The sequence below is a fragment of the Galeopterus variegatus genome, unplaced genomic scaffold (assembly GCF_000696425.1).
Source record: "Galeopterus variegatus unplaced genomic scaffold, G_variegatus-3.0.2 Scaffold50, whole genome shotgun sequence".
In the NCBI taxonomy this organism is placed as follows: domain Eukaryota; kingdom Metazoa; phylum Chordata; class Mammalia; order Dermoptera; family Cynocephalidae; genus Galeopterus; species Galeopterus variegatus.
The window spans coordinates 488,088-507,982 of record NW_007726161.1 but is presented as its reverse complement, the minus strand read 5'-3'; the positions used below and the strand labels follow the sequence as shown (position 1 = coordinate 507,982).

The 19,895-nt window shown below is 40.7% G+C and overlaps 1 protein-coding gene across 1 annotated transcript in view; it reads left to right on the top strand.

Moving 5' to 3' along the window:
• LUZP1 (leucine zipper protein 1) overlaps positions 1-19,895 on the top strand; it is a 59,127-nt gene that overhangs the window by 17,148 nt on the left and 22,084 nt on the right. Inside the window, 1 exon segment of the mRNA XM_008572807.1 lies at positions 14,793-14,898. The gene's annotated coding sequence lies outside the window, so the exon portion shown is untranslated.

Sequence of the window (19,895 nt, the reverse complement as noted above, 5' to 3'; positions counted from 1 at the left end):
TTTTTTCCCCTTTCCCCCCCCCTCTTTAAAAGGGGGCAAATCCCCCAAAAATAAAAAACCTTTTTTTTTTTTTTTTTTTTTTTTTTTTTTTTTTTCTCTTTTGTCTTTTTTCGTGTCTGGCAACGGATCGCAACCCTCAGTGTTGCGCCCGTACCGGACCGGGACCAGCAACGGGCTCGCAACCCTCGGTGTTGCGCCCGCACCTCGCTCAGCCAGTGAGCGGGAACCGGTCTGTATGTGGGATCCAAACCCTCGGCGGGAGCACCGCCGCGCTCTCAAGCGGCGCACTATAGCAGTGCGCCACCGGGCCGGCCCTAAAGCTCTGATTTCAGAATGATTTCTTTTCCCCTCCCCCTGCTGGAAGCATGAGGTTTTTTTTCCTCTCGTCTTCACTGTGAGAACTTGATACAGCCTCTGGAGGAAAAGCTCACAATCACAGTTTAGGTTTTCCTACCCTGGTACTAGTTCCCATGGAAGTTTCTGCTCTGGTAATTTGTGAAATTCTCTGTAATCTACCTGGCTGTCTCTCCAGCATTGTGGGTAGTGGTGTGCCCTGTGTCCTCAATTCTCTGATGGATCTAGGAAGAGTTGTTTATTTTCAGTTTGGATCTGTAGGAAATACATTAATGAGTATTCCAACTCACTATTCTAGAATAGCACATGTCTTATTGGGTGTATAAGGTGGCACAACATTGTGGCATTTTCCTGATGCTATTGCAAAGAACAAGGAAGTTCAAAGTCCATAGTTTTCGCCTTTGGAAAAGGAGTGCTGGCTTACCTCAGGGCCTGAGATCATGGAGAGCTACTGAGGACAGGGTTTTCTAGCTTCCTCATGATTCCCACTTCCTAGTGGTATGATTTGAGCCCCTCTCTCCACTCTGTATGACTGGAAAAATCTGTAATTAAGCTTGAGTTGGTTGGCTTAAATTATCAGAATTTCTCCTGAAAATGTCAACCCGAGGACAGCCTAGCGATTCTTGTAAGGTGCTCAGAGCCATTTATTTGGACATGAGTCTGTCTCCAGAGCAAGCTGATGGCCATGTTCTAAGGTGATAAAGTACAGTCTGGCTCCATACTGGACACCATTTGTCTTTATGATGTATTCTTCCAGGTGGGTGGGGCTCCTGCCATTCCTGCCTAAATGAAAAGCATTTAGCTGACTTTCTGATCATGCCCTATCTTGTCCTTCATTTATTCTTTGCTTTTCATTATTCTTTGTTGCAGCCCAGCCCATCTTCCAGTTATGGCTCTACATAAGGCAGGAGCCATGAAGTTCTGTACATGTTTGCTTATTAGAAAAGAAACTTTAAGAGCATGAGTTAGGAAAGGAGTTTAAGTCTCTTGCCTATGTTCACAGGGTTAGGATGAGGAGTGGGGAAGATGAGGGGAGTTTGGAGACTTGGATCCAGTAAGACATTCTAGACTACATGAAGGATTTGAGGAAATGGAACTGCATTGCTGACAGGGCAGAAAGATTGAGGAATGCTCCCGTTTTGATAAATAGGTTATTTTTAGTTTACAGAAAAAGAGTAGTTTCATCAGCATACTGGAATCTTGCAGTTGTGTTTGTAACCTGAACTAATCGGCTTAGGCTGTGCCAGAAAAGTGTCAGGTGGCATGCTCATTTCCTCCTAACTTTCAGTACTGCCTGGCTTAACTCCTGCAATTCTATCTGGGCTTCAGGGCAGTGGTGATGGAGAGTAATCGGGGAAGGGAGCGAGTTGCTGCTGGTTGAGATGCTGCTGGTCTGAGGAGAGAGAACCTGTCTGTTAGGCCCCTGCCTAATGCATTCATTTGGGCTGCAGATGTAATGTGGTGCTTAAATCTGGAGTGTTCAACTTGTGGCACCCCAAGCATGACTGGGTGGAACTGCCTTAGAATCTGATTTGCGTTTTTCCAATTAACTTAGACATTCTCTACCCTTCTCTTTTGGTTCTTGACCTGGGTATTTTACTCTCCCTTGAGTGGTTTCTAGTGGCTTTTAAGCTGCCAGTTATCATTCATTCAGCACACCTATTTATTGTGTGCCTGGCACTATTGTTTTTGTTCTTTTTTTACATTCTAAGATGTTGTGGAGCAGTTGGGGGAAGGGTAAGGAGGGATAAGGAGGAAAGAGGGAGGGGGTGTGATCAGGGATCGTCACATCCCCCTCATTCTAATTTGTTTAGCTTTATACATAAAGATATAAGCCAGCAATTGATGAGTGTGGCTGTTTGCTGTCTTGGGGATTTTCCTCCCTGGACTGGCCGTGTTTTTTGTTAAGACATAATAAAAATAATCTGCATAACTGATTCTCATGGGCATAAGAAGAACTTAAGAAGTAGTCAGTTCAGTAAATCAATAGCAGCTAGTGAACTAATCCATCTTATTTGTGGAGGCCAGGGGAGTGGAAATGGTGATGTTCCTGTTTCTACGTTTTCTGGGTACTACATATGAAAACCTTCCTTTAGTTGCTATTTGCTTGCCTTAGGTCAGCAAATTAAAATATGAGCCTCAGTTTTCTCACATGTAAAATGGATTTGATAATACCTCTTCATAGGGTTGTCATGAGGATTTATTGAGAGTATGGGTGTGAAAGCAATTTGATCTATGAAATAATGTATAAGAATTAGATATTATTATTAGGAGGTTTGTTATTTAGGGAGTAGAAGACATGGACTTTTGAGGCCCCTGTCAGGACATCTTCTAAGGATTCTGAATTTCAGGTGATCAGGGCATTCCATAATTTGGACTTCCTTTAGGCAGTGTTAATAAAGAAAATAATTTAATGTTATTTGAAAAGGGGTGTACATGTGGGACATGAATTCTTTCTTATAAGTCTACATAAGTACACCTGTACTTAAGAGTCTACATAAGCATAGGCACTCATAATTTCAGCAGTTCAGCCAATGAACATTTACTGAACTGTTACTATGCTCCAAGTTCTATGTATTCGGATTCAGAGATGAAGTAGATAATCCTGGCCTTTCAAGAGCTCAAGGTTTGGTGTGGGAGATAAACAAGTAGACAATTATAATACAGAATGATAAGTACTATGCTAGAGGTAAGCCTAGCGTCTTTCAAAAGGGCCTGTTCTTACTTGAATCCTCTGAACTTCCTCTCCAGACTTTGTATAAAAGCTGTAAGATATCTTAGTGAGGCCAGGAGAGATGAAGCAGTTTGCATACGGTCACACCCATGTTAGGTCAGTTATAAAGCTGGACCTAACATCTGAGTTGTCTATTCACTGTCACTTTCAGCTAAGCTCTTAGCTCCACCAGCGCTGACCTCTGCTTTTCCTCCTTCACCCTGGATCTTTACCTTTTTCAGAGAGGTTCCTCTCTCCTGGCTCTCTGCCCCACCATCTTTTCAGATTCTGTCTTATTACCTTGTCTCACAGTTACTATTGCAATGGAAGCCAGAAGACCTGGGAGTCTTAAGTTTGAGCTTGTTGAGGTAGAAGAATGTTTCTTAGCATTGGGTGTATGTTGGAATTGATTACAGAGCTTTTACAGAATACTGCTACCTAAGATTCTGATTTTTGCTCCCATATTTATTTGTTGTTTATTATTGAGCTATATCTACAGTAAAGTACACAATTCAATTACTCAATGAATTTTTATATATGTATAAAGACTACTCACATCAAGATATACATTAGATCAAGGTACAGAACATTTCCAGAACTCCAGAAAACTCCTTCATGCCTCTTTCTCATCAGTACTGGACCTCTAAGTAACTACTTACTCTGTCTGCATTGATTAATTTTGTCTATTCTTGAGTTCATATAAATAGAGTCAGACAGTACGTACTGTTTTGGACCTGGTTTTTTTGCTCAACATCATATCGGGCATCCTCCCATGTGGTCTGTAGTAGTATATATATAATTGTATGGCTATACCCCAGTTATTTATTCTGCTGTTGATGGACATTTGGGATCTTACCAGTTTTGGCTATATGAGAAAGCTGCCATAAACACTCTTATTACTTGTATATGTCTTTTGGTAGACATAAGCACTCATTTCTCTTGGGTATACTAGTATACCTAGGATTAGGATTTGCTGGGTTATATGTTCAGCTTTGGTAGATAACTGCCAACCAGTTTTGTGGTTGTGTTAGGTATTAGCATTAAATTTTTTTTTATCCTGAAGAATTTCAAAAATACGCAAAGGGATGAAGGCTAATACAGTGAACCTACATATATGTATATTCAATAGTTTTCAAGATTTTGCCACATTGGCTTCATCCATTCCTTTTTTCTTTTTCTTTGTTGAAGAATTTTAAAGCATATCCCAGATATCATGTCATTTTACCTCATACACCTCCAAATGCATCTTTAAATGTGAACATTTTCTCACATAACCATAGTGCCATTATCAAATTTAATAAAATTAACAAATACTTAGTAATATCTAACTCCTAGTTCATAATCAAATTTCCTTGATTGTCTCAAAAAATATCTTTGTAGTAAGTTTGTTAGAATGAGGGTCCAACCAAAGTCAACATGAAATTAGGAAGAGAATATAAAATTTTCAGCTGCCAATGAGAGGAGGACTTGAGTTGAAAATGGATAGCTTTGGATCACATGATAGAGTATTCTAGAACTGAAGACTTTCTAATAAAACTTAACACCTAAACTGGCCAAAGGTAGACTCTGAAACTTCTTTGTGTACCTATAATATAACAATAACCATGTTTTATAGGTACAAAGTACTTTCTTTTTTTTTATAAAGATGACCGGTAAGGGGATCTCAACCCTTGGCTTGGTGTTGTCAGCACCATGCTCTCCCAAGTGAGCTAACCGGCCATCCCTATACAGGATCCAAACCCGTGGCCTTGGTGTTATTAGCACCGCACTCTCCCAAGTGAGCCAGGAGCCAGCCCTGGTACAAAGTACTTTCACATACATTATTTCATTTGATCCTTATGATCTTGTAGTCAAGACACATTGTCATTTCTGTTTTACAAATGAGGAAACTTTAATTCAGAGAATTACAATAATTCTACAAGAGTCACAAAACTAGTAAATTGGAAAGACTAAAACTCAAGAGTCCACTGTCTGTTGTACTCTCCAGTATTGGAGTCCGAGTGCTGTTTTTGTTTTGTTTGTTTTTAATACTTAAGTCATTGATTTGAGACTCGGCAAGCATGATTTACTAAAAGAAGGAGATAGATACAGTCATAGTTGCAAGAAGGAACTTGGGGTGGGGGGACTAGTGAGGGGTCAGAGAACTGGCAGGGAGCCATATTATTTATTCTAACTTGGGTATCCTCCCTGCCCTTTCAGATGCTGCTTGGTTACACCTATGGCCCCACCCACCCACCTCTCTTAATACTTCTTTAAAATTATTTTTGCTGTAACTGAGCAAGTTAGTTTCTCAAGGTTCCTTTTCCAAGGGCTTCCTGATGCACCTAGAGAGAGGGAAAGAGAAACTAAATAAAAATATGTAAGGCTTAATCGGAAAGGTGATGAGAAGAAAGTTGAATTCACATTTATAGAATACATTTTATGCCAGGCCTTATGTACTTAGGCACTTAATGTATATTTTCGTATAATCCTTACTACAGCCCCATGAAGTTTAGATATAAACTCTCTATATACAAGTTGAAGAAACTGAGGTCATGAAGTTTAATTACCTAAACTGATGTGTGACTAAATTAGAGTTGAAATCCAGATCCTCTGACTTTTATTTATTTATTTATTTATTTTTCCTTTTTGTCTTTTTTTGTGACCGGCAACGGGATCGCAACCCTCGGTGTCGCACCTCGCTCAACCAGTGAGTTGGACTGGTCTCTATATGGGATCTGAACCCTCGGCGGGAGCGCCGCTGCGCTCCCAAGTGCCGCACTCTACCGAGTGCGCCACCGGGCCGGCCCCAGATCCTCTGACTTTTAAAACCATTGATACTCTTTCCATTATAGTATGTTGCCTGGGCAGCAGGCAGGGTGGAGAGAGAGTGTGGAATAGGGACAATGGGAAGTTTTCTAGAGGCTATAAAATGGAAAGAAACTTGTTGCTGGGTGTAGAAATGACAATGACCTGCACAGTATGCCTTCAAATTAAAATGGCAGCAGAAAACCTTTTTTACTCAGGCCCTCTAGTATGTACAGCCCAGTATTCTGTTCCTGACAGCATCAACGGAAAGTGTATAGAAGGGCATTTTTATCTTCCATTGTAATAAGGGAGATGAGATGCATGTATAAACAAAAAACTTCTGGATTGATGCTCTGGGCACTTAGCAATCAGTCCAAGGGAAGTTACATTCTAAGTTAAGCGTGAAAGTAAAAAGATTTGAGACCTTTGAGTGACTTGCATCTTCTAAGACTTGCAGCTTGTACATGTGACAGTGCCCCCATTAAACAAAAACAAAAAGCTCTTTCTCAACTCTGCATTCTCTATCACCTTCACTTTCACATAGGCAAACTTTTCTAAAAAACTGTATTCATTACCTCACTCTACTTGCTCAACCTACTCTAGTCTGGCTTTTACCCCTATCATTTCACTGTAGCACCTCCTCCTAAGGTCACTAATATCCTCCACAAAGCTGAATTCAACAGACATTTTTAGCCTTTAATTTTCTCAGCACAGTTGACACCTGACCATTCCTTCCTTCCTGAAACACTCTTTTCTTGACTCCAGTAACATAACACTGTTCTAGTCTTCCTCCTGCTTCTGTTATTTTACTCATCCTTTCTACAGCTATTAAGTACTCTACCCTTCCAGCCCTCCTCTTTTCATAGTAGACATTCTCCCTGGGTGATCTCAGTCCACCCCATTGGTTTTAATAACCATGCCTATGCACATGACTCATAAACTTATGTCTCCATACCAGATCGCTCCTCTGGGTTATAGACCCATCTATTTATTGTCAGCCACACACTGTTCTAGGCACAGGGGATATAGTGATGAACTGGATAGAAGGTGGACGGGGGTAGGGGGAGAGAAAAGCAATAAACAAACAGAAGATAGGGGTAAGTGCTAAGGTGAGCATAAACCAGAGAGATGTATTAGAGATTGAGAGCTACTTTATGTTGGCTGGTCAAGGCTTTTCCAAGGTAGCAAAATTTATGCTGAACCTTGAATGACCAAAAGGAGCCAGCTGTACAAAGGGTAGAAAGAACAGCTAATACAAAGGCCCTAAGGCAGGAACGAACACAGAGTGGCTAGGCATGGTGAGAGTCCCATAGCTTGGACTAGGGTGCTAATAGGGGATGCAAAGAGCAGAGGCATAGATTCAAGAAAATTGGGAAGTAGAATTGATAGGACTTGCTGATGGATTTGGATGTGGGGTGTGAGGAAAGGAAAAATCTAGGATGATTCTAGGTATTTATTTGGCCTGGAAAATTAGGTGAATGGTGGTGCTATCAACTGAGATGGAAGATTTGAAGAGGAATGGGTTTGGAGAGAGAAAGGTGGAGGGTGGATGCCATCAAGAATATGAGAATAAATCAGTGAATATATGAATATGTGATGTCAGTTAGGAATCAAGGTAGAGATGTCAGGAAGGCTGTTGGATATGCTTCTGGAGTTGAGAGGTCAGCGCTGGAGATAAAAAATTGGAAGTCATTGATATTAAAAGTCATGGGACTGGATGAAATTACCCAAAGAAGGGAGGGTACAGATAAAGAAAAGAGGTCTCAGGACTGACCTTGATTGAACAGAGGAGGAGGAGCCAGCAAAAAGAATGGGAAGGATCAGGCAGTGCAATAGGAAGAAGATCAGGAAAGTACGATATCCTGGAGCCAAGGAAGAATGTGTTTCCATGAAGAAAGAGTGGTCATTTGTGTTAAATGCTGTTTAGAGGTTGAGTAAGGTGGAGACAAAGAAGTAACCATAGGGCCGAGCCTGTGGCGCACTCGGGAGAGTGCAGCGCTGGGAGTGCAGCTGCGAGTTCAGATCCTATATAGGAACACACTCCCGCCGCGAGTTCAGATCCTATATAGGAATGGCCGGTTCGCTCACTGGCTGAGCGTGGTGTGGGCAACACCACACCAAGGGTTGCGATCCCCTTACCGGTCATATAGGAATGGCCGGTTCGCTCACTGGCTGAGCGTGGTGTGGGCAACACCACACCAAGGGTTGCGATCCCCTTCCCGGTCACGAAAAAGACAAAAAAAAAAAAAAAAAAAAAAAGAAGAAGTAACCATAGAAGTTGGCAATTATTGAGGCCTTGGACTTTGATGAATAGTTTCATTGAGTGTTGAGGATAGAAGAAGCCTGATTGGAGTGAACTGAGAGGATGAGAAGTAAGGAAATGAATGAATATAGACAACTCTTTGAAGTGGTATTGCTGTGAAGAGGAGCAGTTATGTTGGGGCTGGAGTAGCTGGAAGGAGATGTGAGATCAAGGGAGAGAGTTTTTTGTTTTTGTTTTCTTGTGTATGTGCCTGTTATTGTTAGCTGGTTATACCATCATCTCTCCCGGACTACAGAACTAGCCTACTAACTGATCTCTTGGCATCATTTTACCTCCTTCCATCTGATAACCATACTGAAGCTAAAGTGATGTTTTTTTAAATGCATACTAACGTCTATTTAACACTTAAATGCCTTCATATAAACGGCCAAAGCCATAATTTGGCTTCCAAGGGCCTGCATGGTGTGGCTCTCTCCATACCTCTCCTCTCTCCAGCCTCATCTCACCTCTTGTTTTTACTTGTTCTCCATTCTTTGGCCACATAGATCCACTTTTAGTTCCTCAAACTCATCATGCTTTCTCTTCTACTTGGAACATTGTCACTAGGGGAAGCCTTCCTAGACCTCCCTGAATGAGTCAATTTCTATTAAATTGTATTTTGTATAATTTATATTTAATAATGTGACTCTAATCAATGTGTTTCTGTTGCACTGTTCTATAAATGCTGCAAAGACAGGTCTATTTCTACTCACTGTTTTATCCCCAGTGCTAGCCTCAGAGCTTGATGCACTGTTGGCAGTCAGTCAATATCTGAATCCATAAATGAATGAATAAAAGAATGAAAAAACTGCTCATCACCTTATGTAGGTTTGTGATTATTTGGGCTGTGATCAGGACTGGCTTTCCTGAGGGTAAGATTTGAAAGATAATTCTTTAGAGAGGTGTTATAATGGAGAAGAGAAAGCAAACTTTGGAGCAGGAATACCTGTGACTTCGAGACTTTATTTCTTCCTCATTTATAAAATAAACATGGTGGTATTTATCTGATTAGGGTTACTATGAAGATTAAATTAGATAATGAAAGGTCTTTTGTCTCCTTTGGCTCCTTTCTCCTTAGGGTAATTGTTGTGACTTGATGTTTAACTACCTTTGCCATACGTGCTATAATCCTTGTGGCCCCTTGGTATCCTAATCATAGACTCCTGGGGACCTAGCATGTTCTTCCGATTTAGCCAACTTTCTTAAAGCAGATGAATAACTAACAATTTTAGACATGTTAAACCTCACAAACACTGGCTAAACCTCACAAACATGGGCTTATTGCAAGGGAGCATAGTCTCAATTATAGACTACTTGTTAGAAAAGGAAACAGCAGAGCCAGGTGGTGGTTCCTTGTGTGCCAGCTTTCAAATAGATATACTAATCACAAGCTACTTTTATTAATTGTTTATTAATAAATGCTCCCAAAGTTCATGAAAGTTTTTAAGTTTATTATTTCTAATTCCAATCTCTTTTGTACTCTTGGTTCTTTGGTAAGGTTTCTTTGTTGAAAAAGAACCTGATGCACACAGATGGGATTGCTGTATTCTAGTCCTGTCTCGGTTAGTACTTTCCTAAAACGGTCACAAGTCTCTTGTGTTTGCTCATCTTGCATATGAGGGATAAAAGTATCTGCCTTCTCATCCCAAGGATTACATAGATAAAAAAGTGGTCCTGGAAAAATTAGAAGCACTTTCAAATGAAAGACATTGTTTTAACAGCCCTCCATCATACATAGAATTGAAATTTTTATTATTGACACAACTTAAGAATTAATGACAAGGGCTGACCCTGTGGCTCACTCGGGAGAGTGCGGCGCTGGGAGCGCAGTGGCGCTGGGAGCGTGGAGGCCGAAGGTTCTGATCCTATATAGGGGTGGCTGGTGCGCTCACTGGCTGAGCACAGTGCGGACGACACCAAGCCAAGGGTTATGATCCCCTTACCGGTCACACACACAAACACACACACACAAAAGGGAATTAATGACAAGACTTTTAAAAATTAATTTATTCTTTTAAAAATTTGAATAATTGTATAACACTGAGATAACTCTAATGATTCTTCAAGAGCAGATGGAGATAGCATGGATAAGAATGTACATGTTGTTATTGGAAAGGACAATAACATTATTGCTAAAAATCATTTAGTCTGGCTTTTTTGTTTGACTGATGAAACTGAGACCCAGAGAGTACAAAAGATTTATCTAAGGTCCAACAATATGTTAGTGACAGAACTAAGGCTGCCACCTGGGTTTCTCATTTCCCATCCAAGGTTCTTTACACTTACTTAGAGGGCATACTGTTTTATTTTCAGTTGCCCAATTTCTATTATTTTTTTAGTCAGAAAAGATCATGTGCTCTGGATTTTCTTTCTCTCTTGTCATGGGCAGGTGGGGTGGGGAGGAATGGGTGAGAAAAATGCAGGTCTTACAGAAATTGATGTGTCTTCTGCAGCTTAGGTTTTTTTCTCCCACTTTTACCTAGAATGTCCTGAACTCCAGCATATGAAGTGACTTGAGGGTGTCATTCAGGTTAGCTGCTTTTACCAACCTAGGTGGCATGAGGTTGGGCCTTACCAAACTGCTAGCACTCTTCAGCCCAGCACCTACTTTTGGTCCCATCTTGTCCTGCCATCATCTTGTTTACCAGGTTGACTTTTTGGTGAAGAGACTGTACAGGGCAGAAAAATCATTAAAATCTCTCCTGGCTTTTTTTCTGAACAATCCTGAATGCTGCCTCAGCAAATATAGGAGTAGGGGAAGAAAGTGACTGTTTTCTTGCTTCCCAATATACAGTGGAGCACTAGATTTGACTCCCAGGACTTTGGAAGTTATGGTTACACCAGGTTTTAATTTTTATTCTGTCCTCTCATTTTCCACCTTCATATTTTCTTTGCTTATATCTGGAAGACCTCAAGAGGTTAATTAGTAGATAAGGGGTGGCCTGGTCCAACAGAATTGCAAGTAATAGATTCTTCTAACTCTGTGATCCCAAGTCATTCTGTTTCTCTCCGATACCAATTTTTCCAGTAACAGAAAATAATCACTGTATGCTCGAATGAACTGCAAATGATCCACAGTTATTTCAGTTTAGATAATTTCTATTCTACTTCAAGTTTCACCCACTCTTTCCTCTGTCATCTCCATTCTATTCTCAAGTCCATTTGGTGAAATTTTAAAATTTCAATACTAGATTTCTGTCCTAAAATTTCTACTTGAAAAAATAATTTCAGTTTCTCTGCTGAGATTTACTGTCCCCCACCCCCCAGCATATTTTCTTATACGTCATTGAGCTTAGCTGTAATAGCACTGTCAATATCCTTGTCTGATAATTCCAACATCTGGGTCATCTTGGAGTTGCCCTCTACTTATTGTCTTTTCCCTTGCAAGTGAGTTTAATTTTTCTAGTTTTTCATGTAATTCAGGATTATAGTCTGTACATTGTGAATGTTATATTGTGGAGACTGGTTTCTATTGATGTTTTTATTTTAGCAGTCAGTTACCTCAGTGAGACTTAAAACTGCAAACTGTTACCAGCAGCAGTTGGCAGTTCAAACTGCAGTCCAATTCTTTTGTCCTTAGCTGAGGTCTTTGTATTCTGCTCTATGCACGCATGGTTCAGGAGTCAGCCAGAGACTTGGGCAGAATTTACACATAGAACCTGGGGCTTTCCTTCCCTGGCTTTCTTCTTTCTTCCCATTATCTGTGGCTGCCCTGGGTTCTGTCTTCTGATTCCTCAGGACCAAAAGCCCAGGGTTTGTTTTTTAATTGGAACTTCAGCTGGACCACCCTTAGGCCAGAGCTCCAAAAATGGGGAATTCATCTCATGCCAGTCCCTTCTTCCAATTTTCAACTTCTCTCCAAAATCTGTCAGCTTTGTTCACTTCAGGTCATTGCTTTTTGTATTTTATCCAGAGTTTATAGTTGTTATCAGTGAGAGGGTCATACTGGAAGCAGAATTTCCTACTAGCATTTTTATACATTACTTTGTTCACTTTAACTTGCTTTGTAACTGTGGGCAATTCTCTTCTCTCTGGGACTCAGTTGCTCCTCTGGAAAATTGAGGTGGTTGGACTCTCCATGATCTGTAAGAGTCCTTTCATCTCTGCTTCTAAGCGGACAGGTACATACACATGCATTACTACCACTATTGCCATCAACAGTAATAACAAGCAGCACCAGGAGAGGTGCTGAGGGAAGTGATGGGGGTGGATCAGTCAGGGTGGAAAGCTGTCTGAAGGAGCAGCACTAAAGAGTTTGAGGATGTTTACAGTCATCCTCTTGTTTCTGGGGACAGAGGGCCAGTATGCTGAGGATGCAAGAAGTAAATGGCATTCAGAAGGAAAGCATAGAAATCACTTGCTGCTTGCTTCAACCCCTTAGAAATAAGAAGAGAACGTAGACAGTTGAAAACAAATCAGGATCATCTGAAGTTCCTGTTTGTTTGACTTTTGGCAGTGCATTTCATCCTGTTTTGAAGAGAAAAGCCCCTTGGCCCTTAGTAACATGTCAGCAAGTTTGGCAGGAGGTGGTGGGTGCTGGGGCAGTGGCTTTCAGCAGGGTGCTGCTGTCATTGTTGGGGCCACAGAGACCTTAGTGGAGATAGACCAGATTTATGTGGCCATTTTGTGGAGTTCAGAATTTTTATGTAGGAGAGATTTTAGGTGTGTAAGGTGGGTGCAAAGGGAGGAAGGAAACAGGTGGTAGGGAAGGACAGAGAGTCTGTGAGCCTGTCCTGAAACTATTTGAATAGCAATTATTTTACTTCCACTGATTCTTTTTTTAAAGTGGGGGGAGGGGTACAGGAATAAAGCTTCCCCTGCTCCTACCCAAGCCAACTCTTGGGTGCTGTATCTGATATAGATCCTTTTTATACTTCTTTTCTAGCTATTTCTGTTGCTTATCAAGAATTCTTTTCTCTAAAATAAATACAAAAGCAAAGATACAAAAAGATTAAAAAATTAAAAAATAGAAAACACAACAACAACAACAACATTCTTTTCTCTTCAGGTCTTATTGGCTTGAGGCTTGAGTTATTCCTGTTGTCTTCGTCTTTTAAGCTATTAAAATAAATTATCATGTTGTTATTTCTCCATCTTTTTTTTTTTTCTTTTCCTTTTTTGTCTTTTTTCGTGACTGGTAACGGGATCACAACCCTTCATGTTGCGCCTGCACCGCGCTCAGACCAGTCTCTATATGGGATCCGAACCCTCGGCGGGAGCGCTGCCGCGCTCCCAAGCGCCGCACTCTACCGAGTGCGCCACCGGGCCGGCCCGTTATTTCTCCATCTTAATCCTAGCCTTCTAGCTCTCTAGGAGGATAGAGGCAGGATGGATTCTATTTATATGTATATGTGTTTTGGGGTTGGTGGAGGTATGAATATTGGACTAAAGGCACCAACAGTTTTGGAAGGAGGTCACAAGGTGGTCTGAAGGAATAAGCAGTCGTGTTGAAAGGAGGAGATAGGTTGAATGTAAGACCATGTACAAAAGCTTTTGGTTTACCACTAGCTTAGAAGCCACCTTTCCATTCTTTCTCAAGACTAGGATAGACAGTAAGTTTGGTCTAGATCTCCCACCTCCAGAACTCCTCTCTAATTTTAGGGGTAAGAGTCAATGGAGTGGTAGGCTTTTCAACTCATCTGTAGAAGGCTGCTTGTTACAAAACTGGAGGGTAGGGCCGGCCCGTGGCTCACTCGGGAGAGTGCGATGTTGATAACACCAAGGCCCCGGGTTCGGATCCCATATGGGGATGGCCGGTTTGCTCACTGGCTGAGCGTGGTGCTGACAGCACCAAGTCAAGGGTTAAGATCCCCTTACCGGTCATCTTTAAAAAAAAAAAAAAAAACTGGAGGGTAAGTTTACAGACAGAAAAGTTCTATTTTTATTTCTAATTGATATTGGGTGGTTCAGGGCCCTTTTGAGGAGGCCCAAGTCTAGAAGGCAACAAAATACGAGTCAGCATGGTAAAAGGGGCTTTTGTAGTCAGACAGACTTGGCTTTTAACCCTGACTGTCATTTACTAGCAAGCTATAAGACCTTGGACAAGTTACTTGACTTCTTGAAATTTAGATTATTTATAAGATGGGGTAACATTATCATGCTATTGTCTTATATAAAACATGAAACATGGTGGTTGGGGTGTGATAGATACTCCACAGATATATATATATTTTTTCTTACCCATCTTTCAGAACATCTTATTTTTAGTAGAATCCTGGTTTTATCCCTAAGTAATTGTGTGATTCACCCTTTCCAAGCTTCACTTTTCTTCCTTAAAATAAGGACATTTAACTGGTTAATTTCTGAGATGCTTTCCAGCTGTAAGATGTCATGTAAATTTTTAGACTGTTGGGGAATGTATAGGTCTGTTAATTTAAGGAAAGACAATGTATTCTACCCTGGGACCATATCATCTGATAGGAAAGAGGAAGTCTCCTAGAGCCAAGCTCCTCCTCTCCCCTGAGAGAGACATAGCCAGCTTCCTTGAGAGTCAGGATCTAGACTTAGTTCTTACCTTGTCTCTTTTCTGACACTGCACTTTTTGTGAAAGTCTTTGGGATAGACCTTCGGGTCAGCTCAGTCTTGGTGTGATTCATACTTTACCTATTTCTTCCTTTCTGTTTATATTTTATCCAGGTCAAGAAGAAACTGCCATTGAAAGATAGTGAGTGACTGTTTCCAAAACAGCAAGCATCGGGGGAGCAGCCAGAAATGTTAACGGGAAGCTTAAATTACCTAAATGGTAAATATGTTGTACAGTGAAACCTGGGCATACTCAGAATTTGGTGTTTTCTGAAGTCTTTACAATTTTTCCACCACTGCAAGGGAGGGAGGAAAGTCAATATTTGTTGATGACCTATTATGAACCAAATATTATGCTAAGTACTTCACATGTTTTCTCCTTTAATCAACCAACCAACCTCATGAGGGTAAAAATTCTTGCATGAAGCCGACATCCTTAAGTAGTTGGCCTAGCAACCATTTACTGAATATTTACTATATGTCAGGTGCAGTCCTGTTTGATACACATTATCTTTCTTAATATTTACACTAATCCTGTGAGGTAAGTGCTGTTATCATCACCACAAGAAAATGATCTCAAAGAAGTTAAATAACATCTCCAAATTAACACAAGTAATAAATGGTAGAACTAGTTTTTAAACATGGATTATTTTCATTACACTATAATGTTTCGCCTTTGAGAAATTTACTTTTTGGTTGAGGCAGTGACTGATTTCACCTTTAAAAAGAGAAGCAAGGGCCAGCCTGGTGGCACACTGGAGAGTGTGCCGCTTGGGAGTGTGGTGGCGCTCCCGCCGAGGGTTCGGATCCCATGTGGTGACCGGTTCCTGCTCACTGGCTGAGCGCGGCGCGGGCGCAACACCGAGAGTTGCGATCCCGCTGCCAGTCCCTGGTATGGGTGTGACACCGAGGGTTGCGATCCCGTTACCGGTCAGTAAACAAAAAGACAAAAAGGAAAAAAAAAGAGAGAGAAGCAAAACAAACAAAAACAACAACTTTTGATCAACTAGCTCCTTTTCCTAGCCCTTTCTGGCTTTTGTGTGCCAATATTTTATTGGTTGGTGTTGGCCAAGTCAGTGGAGAGCACTAATGAAATAGGAGAGAGAGAAGTGAGAATTCAAGCAGGGAACGGCCAAGAGACATAGGGGTCTTGGTTGCCACTGGTAGCTGGATAATAGAGAAAGGTTCTCTGGGAAAGTAGTGTAATAGGGCCACTCAGAATGGGTGTGGGAAATGGGCTCTAGTTATAGGAATGACTAGACATAGGAAAGGAATAATAACAAGCCCTTTCGTTCTCATGTCAATCCCTCGTAGGGAACAGGTTTCAGGGATAATATAGAATTCTACTTGAAGGAGTGGGAAACCTCAAGGTAAACTCTTGCCTTGTTAATTGATTCAGGATTCTTGTTCTGTTCCTTTCCCTGGAGCATTTTTCTTATCTCAGGGAACTGGGTTTTGAAATTAATTTCTGGTTGGGTGAGTGGCAGCTTGTATTTGGTCTATTTTTATTGAAGTACCAATGTTTTTAAATATAGTCGGTGAAATTTTGGGGAAAATAGTCATTCCCACCAGCAAAACATATTACATGTACCTGTTATACATAGAATACTTTGCTATATACTGGGGCTGATGTTCTGATGATAAAAATTGACCATTTACTATATATACCTAGTGCAATTCTTGGAGCTAAGTATATAGCATTAAACAAAATAGAAAAAGTCCTGGCCCTCAAAGATTATATTCTAATGTGTAGAAACTGATAAAAATAAATGAATAGCTAGATATAAACAAACAGGTAAATAGAAAAATAACATCCACTAGGTGATACCTGCTAAGAAGAAAAAAGGCAGGGTTAAGAGAGTGATGGGGATCTGAGAGATTGCCACTTTATACAAGGTGATCAGGGAAGGCCTCTGATGAGGTGATCTTTTAAGCTAAGATCTGAAAGAAGTGGGAAATCCAGCCAGGGAGCTATCCAAGAGAAAAGCATCCCAGGCACAGGGAACAGCAGGTATAAAATCCCTGAGATCTGAGTGTGACTTGTCGTGTCTAAGGACACACAAGGAGGCCAGTGTGGCTGGTGTAGAGTAGTAGGGAAAGAACAATAGGAGATAAGAGAAAAAAAGGCACGGGACCCAGGTCATATGGGGCCTTATAGACAGGGTAACACTGTTGGAGTGCATTTTATTCTAAGTGAGGTAGGAGCCACTAGAGTTTAGAGCAGAGGGCTGATATGATCTGACTTATAGTTTTAAAGGCTTATTCTGGTTGCTGTGGGAGAATGGACTGTGGAGAGTGGGGAAAAATGGGCAATGGCAGGAGCAGGGAGACCAGTTGGGAAGCTTTTGCAGTAATTAGTGGTCCAGGGGAGGGATGATGGTGGCTTGGACTGGGGTTATATTTTGAAGGCAGAGTCAAATTCTAATTTTCCCTGTAGAGATGTTTGATTTATCTGGAGTTAACCTCTCAGTCATGCAGGTTTGAGGGTGTTATTGGAAACTTGACACTGATTTTTGGTAAAATTCTAAAATTGATTGATCAAAGGATGAGAACACAGTGACCCCTAGAAGCCAGCTTGTGTTCAGTAAATCATGCTGATAACAACTCTGTTTTTTCCTTTAAGCTTTGCCATGATTTTATTTAAACTATAGAATCAGTACAAGTTTATTATAGAAATTTAGAGAATAGAGATAAGCAAAAACAAAAAAAAATCATACCATTCAGTGATAAGTACCAAATAAATAGCACTTCGATATATCAAGGCATTTCAATTTTATTTTATTTTTTTGTGGTTGGCCAGTAGGGGGAATCAAAACCTGTGTGACCTCGGTGTTGCAAGGCTGTACTCTAACCAACTGAGCTAACTGGCCAGCCTGCATCTCATTTTTGAAAAGGTTCCTAAGCTGATGTTTGTTGTTGTGTGAACATTGTAGACTGATGTACACAAACCTAGGTGGTGTAGTGTACTATACATCTAGGTTCTACAGTATAGCCTGTTGTTCCTAGGCTACAATCCTATGTAGCAGGACTGCAAGTTGCTCAGGGTGAGTTAGTGAGTGATTGTGAAGGCCAAGGACGTTACACTACTGTAGACTCCATATATACTGTACACTTAGGCTACACTGAATTTATTTTTAAAAAGTTATTGTTCAGGGCCGGCCCCGTGGCACACTCGGGAGAGTGCGGCGCTTGGGAGTGCAGTGGCGCTCCCGCCGCGGGTTCGGATCCTATATAGGGATGGCCGGTGCGCTCACTGGCTGAGCGCGGTGCGGGCGACACCAAGCCAAGGGTTACAATCCCCTTACCAGTCACAAAAAAGACAAAAAAAAAAAAAAAAAAGTTATTGTGCAATGACTTTATGACAGCTACGATGTCACTAGGCAATAGGAATTTTTCAACTTCATTATAATCTTATGGGACCACAGGTGTGTATGCAATCTGTCATTGACCAAAACATTGTTATGTGCTCATGACTATATTTAGACAATGAACTGAAACTCAGAAGTTACAATGCAAAATAAATAAGTAAGTAAGTAAGTAAGTAAATAAATAAATAATTTAAGCTAAAACTTGCATGGCACTTAATATGGACCAGGTACTAGTCTAAACACTTCATGTATTAATTCATTTATACTTAGCATAACCCTATAAGGTAGGTATTGAAGCATAGAGAAGTGAAGTGACTTATCCAAGGTCACACAGCTAGTAAGTAATAAAGTCAGGGTTTGAGCTTAGGCTGTCTGGCTCCAGAGTCTGTAATCTTTACTCACTGCATTATATTGTCTACAAAAGAAATAAGAATTAAGCCCCATATTTAAGTTATTAAAAATTAATTAGATTTAACAGTTTATTTGAAAAAAAATTAGTATGAGCTTACAAACTGGTAGTGTGGCTGCCAGATTAGCTCATGTAGTCTTGGGCTTCATTATTAGAACTGAATACACCAGGTCATCCTTCAAATCCACTCTTACCCCTTTACCCCATTGCTACTGTCCTGGTTCAGGCTCTCATCCTGTCACTTGCCTTGACTATTACAGTAGCACCCTAGCTTATCCTGACAGAATGGTCTTTCTAAAACCACAGTTCTAATTGTGTTACACTCTTGCTTAAATCCCTTTGTCCAAAACAGTTTGCAAATTTGTTTCCCATATCCACTTGCAGGTATGTCAGTATATGTTTTGGAGGGTCTACACAGTGGTGTTCTTTTTATTTCTTCTTCTTTTTTAAAAATGTGAATTATTTGGCTACATTTAAGAGATTTCATATAAAAGTAGGGTATGAACTCCCCTCTTAGCCATAGTCCTACCAGGCCCCTGTCATTCATTTACATTATTGACCTGATCTCTTTGGCATGTGTGTTTGCAATCCTTGGCGCATAAAGGGTAAGCATCTTTCCTGGAATGTAGTGCCCGGATCTGCAAACAATCCGCTAGTTGAAAATGATCCCCTAGATATAGTTTGGTCAATACAGAATAAAATAAAATCATTGCCTTCATTTATTTACCAAACATTTATAAGGTTTCTACCTTGCCCCATCATTGTATTTAGTGCCCAGAACAGAAAAATGAAGATACCACAGTTCTTGCTCTCAGTAAAGTATGACGAATATATAAACAAGTAAGTATCATGGACACAATGGTAGAAATGTCTACGAAGTTTAGGATGGTGCATCTCTATTGTGAGGAGGACAGCTTGAAAAGATGTTGGAAAACAGATGATGCATTGGAAGATGTTCACCATCAGAGTGATGTTGGGGGGCCTTGAAAGGAAGGGGAGAAGGGAGATAATGGAATTCTAAGTGTTCCTCAAACATTACAAACTCAGCCTCTGCACTTGCTGTGAGATTGGAAGGGCCTCAAAGCTGCCACTCAAACCTTATCAGTTATTTACTGTGTCCCCTTGTGCTTCTTGTGTCAGCCATGTGGAATTAAAGTTCCCCAAATGCAACGTTGTTTTTTTTGCCCACCCTTCCCATCTACTCCTCTTCTTCTGTCCCCACTCTCCTTCCCTCCCTCTCTTCCTTCCTTCCTATAATTATTTTCTACCCTTTATGTGCCAGATACTGTTCAAAGTGCTGGGGATACAGCAGTGAAAAGCAACTACAAACACAATCTGACCTTATGGATCTTATATTCTGGTAAAAAAGAGTTAGACAGTAAATAAATTCACAAGGAATCAGGTGGTTAATTGTGCTGAGAGGAAAAATAAGTAAGGGTA